General features: G+C 38.8%; 1 pseudogene; it reads left to right on the top strand.

Annotated features, from left to right (window-relative positions):
* The first annotated feature begins 6,005 nt into the window (after window positions 1-6,005).
* LOC101701399 (terminal uridylyltransferase 7 pseudogene) lies at window positions 6,006-10,920 on the top strand (annotated as a pseudogene).
* The last annotated feature ends 398 nt before the right edge of the window (window positions 10,921-11,318 follow it).

Genomic DNA, 11,318 nt, shown 5'->3' with positions numbered 1-11,318 from the left:
GATATACTTGCATAACTGGATCCCAAGACATTAGTTGTGCATTCCAAGCTGGCTGACTGGTTGCAAAATCAACACAAAATGAGGCTTAGAGGTAATGACATCTCTGGGACAACTTTGTTTTAACTTTCACTTCTTCCCTCTTTTCTCCATGTAGAATTATGGATATCTCTTTAAGTGGATTTAAACTACAACTGATCCACACAGTTTCTTCTTTACTTCAACTCTGAAAAGAAGAGTTATGCCCACACAATATCATCGGAGCCTGTTTATTTTCAAATACAAGGCAAACATCTTCTAGCTCAGAGTTCACATTGATAAAACTATCAAACCTGGAAAATTAACTATTAAATGAAGATAAATTCCAATAACTGGAACGTGTTTTAGTGTGTAGTCTCAGTGAGAGTGGTGGTTTATAACATGGCTTGAGTGTGTCCCATGACTAAAGGGCAAGGGTGGAGAGGAAGCACTAGGATGATATTGAATGGAACTTTTGATTTTTTGAGAAGAAAACCCTGTAGAGATAGTCTGTAAATAATAGTGAGAAAGGGGAGGGAGAGAGGAAAATAAAGTACCAAGGGAACCAGTGCTTATCATTAGCACCTCCTTAATGTGGCTAAGATGTTGATGTTGAGTAAGTAGAAGTAGAAACAATGGTAAGAAAGAGAAAAAAAATTACTAGCACTGGAAGTTAAATTGACCAGAAAATCACTGATTTCTGGCATCCCACTACTCAGTTGCTCTATGCAGCCCTGATATTGATGTTTTAACTATGTGTGCCCTCAAAAACAAAGCTACTAGAGTTTTAAAGTAATTAGCAGGAACTCAATCAAGAAATCTTGTCATAACTTGGGTAAAATGTGATCTAAAGTGCGTCAGAACACAGTGCAGTATTCCTGGGGCTACAGAGAGCCAGAGAAGAGCACAGAGGTTGCCTCCGCATCCTGCTACACTGCTGTGCTGTCCCTGTGCACCATGACCTGGCTGCTGCCCAACTTTCCTAGGACAATATTCAGGCACTTGATCTGGTCTCTTTCGATCCCTGTCCCTACCTGTACTTTAATTTATTCATTTATCAATAATACAGCTGTCAATTAATAGTAATATCAAACTCATTGAGTTGGTGTAAGGACTGTGATCTAATGCATGTCAAGGGCATCTGTCATTTCCTGCCAAGTTGAAAATGAAGCAAGTTGTGAGTTGACAATGACAAGTGTTTCCAAACACAAGAAAATGGCTCAAAGCAAAGCAGAAAATTTTTGCTAAATTAGATTTCTGTACTGCACTGCATATAAAACTTCCTTTCAATCCTAATCTGAGCACCGATTCTACCCTTGGGAAAGAGGTTGACTTCAAATGAGATGTCAAATTCAAAGATGATTTTAGAATAGTGACATTGACGCTTAAGTTTGCCTCATATTTTCAAAATGTGACAAGCCATAGAGAGTGTTGACCAAAAATCAGGGGCATGAAAACAGACTACATAGGTAATTCAGGATTTGAACTCAAGGCTCAATTCATAACCAAAGGTGACCATAGAATGGTGGTACACAGAGAAATTGAACACAGAGCTCTGAACTTAACCTCCTCCACACCACACATTCAAGTGTGACTTAAATCTACTTTTAGTGGTTATATGGGCAAAAATATCTTGCTTGTGCTAAGTAGCACCATAAAAATATACACGCTGTGGAAGCTATCTTGTTTTGAAAAGGTATGATGCTTAAAATCAGCTTGCCAACTAAGAGTGATTTGTTTCGGCCTCTGGATTCTGGTTTTCCAGCATTAACATACTGAAGTTATTCGACCTGGCAGGGATAGGAAACAAATACTAGTGTCTTTTTGCATTAGAAGCTTCTTTTGAGAATTGGTTGCTAGAAACTTTAATGATTACCAATAGATTGCCATCGTCTAGAAATAACGCAGAGGAAATTTTCCTTACATGAATTTTACAGAGTACATAGTAAACCTACTATATACCTACTGTTTCAGTTCCTATACCTCTGAAAAATTCCTTAGGCTGAGTAACTTACAAAGAAAAAAATTTTACTTCTTAGAATTTTGTCAGAAGTATAAGACCCAAGGCACTGTCAGGTTCAGTGTCTGGAGAGAGCCACTCTACTATCAAGATGGCACACTGTTGTTATATCTTTCCATAGTAGAAAGGATGGAAGCATACAAGAGGTCTAATTATGTCTCTGGGGTACATTATAAGGGCACTAATCACATCCATGACTGTGGAATCTTCATTTCTTAATCACATTCTAAAGATTCCACCTCCTCAGATTTTTTAAATTACTCTCACTGGTACACATGTTAGATGTGCATAATGACCACATTCATCACAGGGAATTTGTACCTGTACCTGATATATCTTGCTTCTTGTTTTCCTCATTCCCCTCCCCTCCTTTCCATCCTTCTTCTCCTCATTTACAAAGGCTTTGTTACCATTTTTTCCTTCTAGTCTCTTTTTTGTTCCTTTTCCCTTCCTTTCCTTTCCCCTTCCTCCTGCCTTGTTTCCTTTCCCATTTGAATATTTTCTTCCTACTTCAAAATATCTATCACCCATTTTAGTCCTTATCTACCCTTTTGGTTTCTCACACAAGAGAAACAATGCAATGTTTAAACATGTGTGTCCAATTTTTTTTTTTCTGGTACCAGGTTTTTTTCTGGTATCAAGCTCAGGACCTTGCACTTGCAAGGCAGGTGTGGCGCCACTGATCTAAATCCCCACCCCCATGTGTATACATTTTATTTCACTTAAAAGTATGATTTCAAGATGCATACATTTACCTAAAAATGTCTCACGTTTATCTTTCTTTATGGCATAGTAGTACTTCATTGTATATAAAAACCACATTTCCTTTATCTTCATCATCTATGGATGGGCATCTGAGCTGTTTCCAAGATTTAGCTATTACAAATTTTGCTGCTATAAACATGGATGTGCATATATCACTGTGGTATGATACTTTTAACTCTTTCAGAAAGATACCGAAAAGATGAATAGCTAAGTCAACTGGAACCTCTAGTTTTAATTTTCTAAGGAATCTCTTTACTGATTTCCACATTGGTTGGACCAATTTAGTCTCCCACCAACAGTGGAGAAGGGTTTGTTTATCGCCACAACCTTGCCAGCTTTTATTATTTCTTGATGATAGCCATTCTTTCTGGAGTGGGATGGAATCTCAGTGTTGGAGGTTTTGGGGGTTTTTTGTTTGTTTGTTTTTTGTCTTTTTGGTTTTGGGGGTTTTATGCAGTACCAGGAATCAAACTCAGGACCTTGTGTTTATGAAGCAGTTGTGGTGCCACTGTGCTAAACCCCCAGCCATCTCAGTGTTGTTTTAATTTGCATTTCCAGAATGGCTAGTGATGTTGAACATTTTTTTCATATATTTATTTGCTTTTTGTACTTCTTCATCCAAGAAGTGTCTATTCATTACAAATGCCCATGTTTGGAGTCACTTCCTCATATTTTTATGATGTGTTTCAGGTTTCAACAAATAAATTGAAAAGAAGGCATATTTATTGAAACCATAGCAGGGTTTCAATTCTTGTCTTTCCTACATACAAAATATGTTCATTCCCTCCATATAGTCCCAAACATCTCAACTCATTTCGGCATCAACTGTGAAATCTAAGTCCAAAGTCTCATCTAAGTATCATATACATCTGATATGGGTGACTTTAAGTATGATTCATCCTGAAGAAAATTCTTCTCTGTGAGCCTGTGAAATCAAGTTATGTGTTTCTAAAATACAGTCACAGGACAAGCTGAGGACAGGCATTCTCATTCTAAAATGGAAGATAAGAAGGCATAAAGGGATAACAGTTCCTAAATAAGTGCAAAGGCAACAAGACAAACATTAAGTCTGGAGGTTGAGAATAATCTTTTATGGCTACATGTCCTCTCTGCTGGACACACTGGGTCAAGGGTGTGGTCTCTAAGATTCCAGGCAACCCTGTCCTTTTAGATTTATTCAGACCAGGTCACACTACTGCTCACAATGATTTCTTGTCTTATGTCTGTGGGTATCCCACCATGCCTTCCTGAATCACAGGTGGGCAGCCAAAGAACATTGCATCAGAATTGGGGAACAGAGATTTGAGTACTGCTAGGCTGCAAACCCCAGGATCCCACGATTTCCCTAGCTAGGCCCATTTCTTGAAGTTCTGCCCTCAAGGACCTGGCACTCTAGGCCTGTAACAAAAGTGGCAGCCCGAGAAGTCTATAAAATGAAGTGAGAGTAATTCTTCGTTGTCTTTTAAATAGCACCTGGCTTCCTTCTGGCCATACTGATCATATCAAACATTCCTTTGGCCATGCCCTTGGTGTTCTCTCCAGTTACAAAATTTCATGATTTTTTTAAAGCTGGGAATTTTTCTAACTCTAAAATTCTGCCTCACTTTTGTTTACAATTTCTATCTTTAATTTGTCTATTCATACATTTTCCTATATACAGTACAGAGAAGCCAGGCATATCCTCAATGCTTTGCTTAGACTTTATTCACAGAATACTCCAGTTTTTCCCTCATATGTTCTGCCTTTCATAAAGTAATAGGACACAGACAAAGTTCAGCCATTTTCTTTGTCATTTTCTTACCAGAAGATGGGCCTTCCTTGGTTTTATAATACTAGTTTCTCACTTTTGTTGGATAGCTCACCAAAATTGCATTTACCATCCATATTTCTTCTACAATAAAGTTCACAAACACTTAAGTAATCAACAAGAAGATTCAAGACTTCCCTACAGCTCTCAGCAGAATCACCCTTGTAGTACAACCTGTACTTATTATCCAGTTCTAAAGCTATTTTCATGTGTTTTACCGTTTCACCTGGTACCCCTTACCAGTTCCTTTGTGTTCATGTGTACATTGTCGGTAAAGGACAGAAAATGATGTGATCAATGAAGGAGGGCTAAGTCATATGATGTCTCACGAGATCCATAAAGCAGCTCAGGTTACATTCTGGGAGTAGGGTTTGAAGAAGGTGAATGGAAATACACCTGCTGCTGTGGTACAATATCACCCAAGTCAGATGGAAGCTCAGATATTTACAATAGAATTTTTCATATGGTGTGAAAGTAAGGTAGTTCACTCCATGACTCTTACTGACTTTTTTTTGGAAAGGTGTGTATGTTCTTTAAAATAAATTGAGAGTAAACCTTACAGTTGGTGTAGAATTTTAAGAACTGATTGTGACCGTTAAAAAGGATTGTCAATTTGATTGGCTTTAATATTGACCTATAGGATTAGTAATGCATATTTCTTGGTGTGTCAAGGTGGTTCATGACTTTGGATAATATATCTGGTTTCTCGCCCCATCCTTTTTGGTGCTGTTCCTCTTCTCTGTTTCCCTGCCACCATATGTGAGCAGCTCTGCTCCACAATGCCCTTCTGTCATGATGTTTCTGTCATGGAGACAGCTGACCATGGACTGAAATTTTGGAAAGCATGAGGTAAATTGAATCTCTTCTCCCTTAACTTATGGGTGTCAAGTATTTTGTACCACCAATGGGATAGAAAATTGGTTCCAAGAAATGGGGTCATTGCTATGCTCACCTGACCATATGGTTCAGAAGTCTTTGTTTGTGGAAGAAGTTTGGAAAGGTCTACTGAAATGGGCTGGAGAAGTCCTAAAATGGTATAAGCAGAGCTTGATGAGCAATTCTGGATGGGGCTTGAAAGACTAGGATATAGACACAAATAGATACAGTGAAGGCCAGGCTCATGAAGTTTAATATGGGAGTGAAGACTCCATTGGGAATCAGACTAATGGCTATTTGTGCTTCATTCTGGCAACGGACTTGTTTACAGTTTGAGCATGTCCTTACCCTTTGTATAAGGCTGAATTTAAAAGTGGTAGATTAATAAGCTTTTGGATAAATTTCAAGGGTGCTCAACAGCAGGGTCTGGCACAGGTACTGCTGGATGCTTTTATCTAGGTATACAGTGAAAATCGGGAGTACAAAGGAGACCCAAATGACTTTGCTGGGGTGAATGATAGCATGGTTGCTGAAGAGATTAGCATATTAAAAGGTAATACTTATGGCTGGGACAAGAATAAAGATAACTTGAGGGCATCCCAGGAATCAGCAAGACCTGACATACTGCAGGCTCAAAGGTGTAAATGTGTAAATCTTTCATTTGTGGAGAAAGACTTGGGGCCCCTTCCTGGAGAAGAGCTATGTATGGAATTGGTTCCTCTGGATTCATTTCAATATGCTTAGGCATTGCAGTCATGGTCCAAGGGGACCTGGCTACTGATTGAGCTGGAATTGCCCACATGGTGCTGATTTTTCCAACATCTAGAATGCAAGACTTGTGGGTTCATGGAGGCTTCCACCTAGATTTCAAAGGAAGGCCTGCAAGGGCAGGCAAAGTGCAACCTAGGAGGTGGGTGCATGAAGCTATAGCGATGAAGTAGAAGATGCAGTGGAGACAACAAGAGGTCAGCATGTCAGAAATGTGAGATGTTAGCCAAGGAAAACTACAAGCAATAAGCAGAGCCAGCCCAAGAAAGAGATTATGTGGCCTGTAACAAGCAAGGTCATAAGAATGGAGCTATTCAAGCCCTTTGGAACTAATACTGCATTATTTCCCTGGGAGGCTGGATGTGGTGGTAAAAGACTTAATATTTGTTTCACTGGGTTTCGGTCTTGCTTTTATCTGATTCCTTTATATCCCACCTATTCCTTCCTTTTTGCCATTGTATCTTGGGACTAAGTAACTTGCTTTTTCAATTGTATAGGGGTTCACAACTAAGAGTTTGCCTTGAGTCTCAGCAGAGATTTTGACTTGGAATTTTGAGACATCCTGGAATAGTTGAGACTGAGAGTGTATTAGGACATTTTTGGTTGCTTGTGGGAAAATTATGTCATGCCAATGTAATTATGATCTTGTGATTATTTAGAGATTTAGTGTGGTTTAAAGAGATGTGTTTGGGAATCAAGTTGAGAAGTGGTTGAAAATTGAAAGTTAAGTTGGACTGTCAATTTGATTGGCTTGAGAGCTCCCTAGTGAATTTTTAAGTATACTTTTGGTGTGTCTGTATGGTCATCAGGTTTGATTTGGGGTATTATATTATATATGATCCCTGGTACCTTTATCTCTGATGCAGTTCTCATTCTCTGCTCCTGGCCACCATGAAATGAGTAGCTTTGCTGTACCACACCCTTCCATCATGATGCTTGGAGCCAGACAAGTCTTTTATTTTGCCCTTTATTTTTACTCTGGGTTTCTCATGTAACACCAACTGCCTTACAGCAAAGTACACCTTCAAACTCTGCGATGTTTCCATTGTAATCTGTTATATTTGCCCATTAGCATATCAAAGAGAAGAGGAAAACATGAAGGAAAAGCAGGAGGAAGAGTTGCTCACTATGTTACCCCCACCAACACTCTCTCACCTAAATGCAGTTGGAATTGCCATTGACAAAGTGGTTCAGGAGTTTCGCTCCTGTACACAATGAGAAATTGGAACATAGGCTAGAAATTAAACCCATCATGGAAAACGTGTTCCAGCACAAGTTACCAGATTGTTCTCTAAGATTATATGGGTCTTCCTATAGCCAATTGGATTTCAGAAACTCAAAAGTAAACACTGACATTCAATTTCCAGTCAGTATGTCTCAACCCAATATCTTCTTACTTGTTCAAGAATGTTTAAAGAACAATGACTCCTTCATTGATGTTGATGCTGATTTCCATGCTAGGGTACCAGTGGTGGTATGCAGAGAGCAAAGTGGTCTCCTTTGTAAAGTTAATGCAGGAAATGAAAATCCTTGTCTGACAACAAAGCTCTTACCTGTCCTTGGAAAACTAGAAACAAGGATGGTTCCTCTGGTGATCAAATTTAGGTACTGGCAAAGCTTTGCAGTACAGACTGCCCTGAAGAAGGAGGCCACCTGCCTTAGTGTTCACCCTGATGGCCATTTTCTTCCTTCAGGAGAGGAAAGAACCTCTTCTGCCATTTTATCTAGGATCATGGATTGAAGAATTCTCATTAAACAACCTTAAAGACATTCAAGAAGACTTTGCAATCTGGGAATATACAGATAATGCTGCAGGGACACAAAAAAAAGAGGCACAAAAGAAATGCTGGTCAAAAGGGAACAGGTATCATTAATGTTTGACATAAAATACCAACCATCAGTACCAGTTGGGCAGCTCTGGATGGAGTTGCTAGGATCCTATGGTTTAGAATTTAATCTGACTGATTTAGTGATAAGTATCCCTGTCAAAGAATCAATATCTTGGGACTCAAAAGATTGGCCCAAAAGGCTCATTATCATTGAAGATCCCTACTCTGTTAAGAGAAATGTGGCAAGGACCCTAAATAATCAACTTGTGTTTGAATATATACTTCATTGTTTGTAAATATTTTGCTCCTCCACACAAAGTTGGAAAATACAGTCTTCCAAAGCCTCTGAAGCCAATTTCATGTATTTCAGAACATTCTAAAGAAGTAGTAAATTATGATCCAGATATACAAGCAAAAGATGATAAAGCTCAGAAACTCAGTTTTGGTTCAAACTCCTGGTGCTACTACCACTTCAACTACAAATACCTGAAAGGCACAGCCCCTCTCTCTTAAAGAGATGGCAAAAAGCTTTGGAAGCCCACCACCAGAGGAAGTGGGAAATGAGCACATCATCCTTCATCTAGAATATTCAAGCTGTGTCCAGGCACAAGAAGAAAAAGGAAGTAAAACTGAGAAAGACAGAATTAGAAGAGAGGGCAAGGGTCCTTTGTGCACCTTTAGAGTTAGAGTAGTGTGGAGAGCTGGTAGCCTGTGGCAGTACCCATAATTATGAGACAGAGGGCGCTTTGGAGTTAGAAGTCTCCAAAATCATACCACTAAAAATTGTGTTGGATTGCTACTTTAGATGACAAGACCAATGTTGAAGAAAGTATAGAAGGTACCAGTGAAGAAGAAGACTCTGTAAAACACGTTGCCCCTTTAATCCAAGGGCAGACATCAGAAATCATTCTGTTTGGTGAAGTGGAGAAGAAGATGAGGAAGAGGAACCCAGACTCAACATTAACCGAAGGAAATTTGAGGATAGCACTGCTAACAAAGATGAGTTAGATGACACCTATACTGGATCAGGGGATAAAGACACCCTGTCTGAAGAAGAGGATGAATTAGTTGACCCTACCAAGCATGAAAACTTGAAAGAATGTGGAAAACATGTAGATAGAGCTCTACTTGTGGAATTTAAAATAAATCTTAAAGAGGAAACTGTCCAGGAGGAAATTTCACCTGTAAATCAGTCTAATATTATCTATGAATTTAGTAAACTTATCTTCACCAAGGACAAGTCTGCCACAATAGTGTGCAACTTATGTAAACAAGAAGGCCATCTAATAAAAGGACTCTCCTGAAGAGTTCAAAAGAATCCAACTGGAGCCTTTGCTACCACTAACACCCAAGGTTTCATATATCTTAAATCAAGTTTGCATCCCATGTCACAAGGATTTTTCTCCAGACACTACAGAAGAGCAGGCTCATGAACAAATATTTCACAAAACCTAGAAAGTTTCATGAAACAAGACTTTTCAAGAACTAAATTGAGCTTGTTTGGTTCCTCCAAAAATAGATTTGCATTCAAACAGAGTGACTTTGAAAGCTGCACGACAATTAATGGACTTGAAACTGCTGAGAGGTTAGATTGTGTAAGAACTATTGAAGAACTGACAAGAGTCCTCAGAAAACCTTCAGGTTTGAGAAATGTCTTATTTATTATAACAGCAGAGGTGCCAATTGTGCAATTCTTCCATTTGAGAAGTGGTCTGGAAGTGGGTATCAGTTTGTATAACACATTGGCCCTTTATAACACAAGACTTTTGTCTGCTTATTCAGCCATTGATCCCAGAGTGAAATATTTATGTTATACTATGATAGTATTTACAAAATATGTGATATTGGCGACATGTCCAGAGGCAGCCTATTGTCGTACACATATACTCTCTTGGCACTGTATTTCCTCCAGCAGCAGAGCCCACTGTCATTCCCATCCTCCAAGAGATGTACAAAGGTGAAAAGAAACCTGAAATATTTGCTGATGGCTGGAATATTTCTTTTGATCAAATAGATGAACTGCCTACCAATTGGCCAGAATAAGGGAAAAATACAGAATCTATTGGGCAGCTATGGCTGGGACTTCTTTTCTACACAGAGGAATTTGTCTTTAAAGAATATGTTATTAGCATCAGGAGGAAAAGTCTGCTTACAACTTTTAGCAAACAATAGACCTCAAAATGCATTGTTATTGAAGATCCCTTTGATTTGAACCATAATCTTGGAGCTGGATTATCAAGAAAAATGACAAATTTTATAATGAAAGCTTTTATCAATGGTAGATTATTTGGAATTCCAGCCAAAGGATTTCCAAAGGGTTACCCCTCAAAAATGGAATACATTTTTTTATTCAGATGTACTAATTGAAGGAGACCTGGCCCCAAATGATAGATGCTGTCAAATCTGTGGGAAAGTTGGACACTTCATGAAGGACTGTCCTATGAGGAGAAAACTCAGGAGACGGCAAAATCAGAAAGATAGTATGCGCCAAAGATACCCTGAGAACGAAGACAGAAAAGGCAAAGGGGAGAAAGAAATTCAAAACAAGTATACAGAAAGAGAAGTTCAGCAAAAGATAAGTCTGCCCCTGTGCCACTCAGAAAGCCAAGACTGTGCAGGCAGCTGTCAACCTGGGAGGGAGAAAATTCTGAGGTCACCCATGGGAAAATGGAAGAGGCAAGACAATAATGACTTAAGAAAAAATCACTGTTTCATTTGTGGAAGAGAAAGGCACGTTAGAAAAAAAATGTCCACCGTTGAAAGGCTCTCAGGCAGTCTTTCCAGTAAATATATGACTCAGGGAAAAGGCCTCAGAGAAGAGGACTCCACAGGAATCCTGAGGGAAGGAAGACACAGCACTCTAAATGGCACTCAGGCATCCTAATTCACTCAGAAATTAGGTTCATTTCACAGGACGTAACAGCATAGATCAGGCTTCAACTTCACATTCTAGGGAAAGGTCAAATTTGTTTTTAATATAATGAAATTATTAATGAGAAAAAAAATTTAATCTAGTTTTATCTACTACCAATCCCCACAGATGTAAGGATTTAATAGAAAGCCATATGGTTTATGTATTTGAGCCAGGTTAAAAGAAAAAAAATGTAACTGTGGGCCAGTATTCAATGAATACAGCTTCAGGGTTTTTAATTCTTTCAAAACACACTAAAAACGGTGTGCTGATAAACTCCAAGTACATTAACTCCTTCTTTCCTATCAATCCCTTTTTGTTTTGCAA

Source organism: Heterocephalus glaber, unplaced genomic scaffold (genome assembly GCF_053883595.1).
Source record: "Heterocephalus glaber isolate CG9 unplaced genomic scaffold, H.glaber_assembly_v1.0 deba00001504, whole genome shotgun sequence".
In the NCBI taxonomy this organism is placed as follows: domain Eukaryota; kingdom Metazoa; phylum Chordata; class Mammalia; order Rodentia; family Bathyergidae; genus Heterocephalus; species Heterocephalus glaber.
This window is presented reverse-complemented; position numbering and strand designations above follow the sequence as displayed.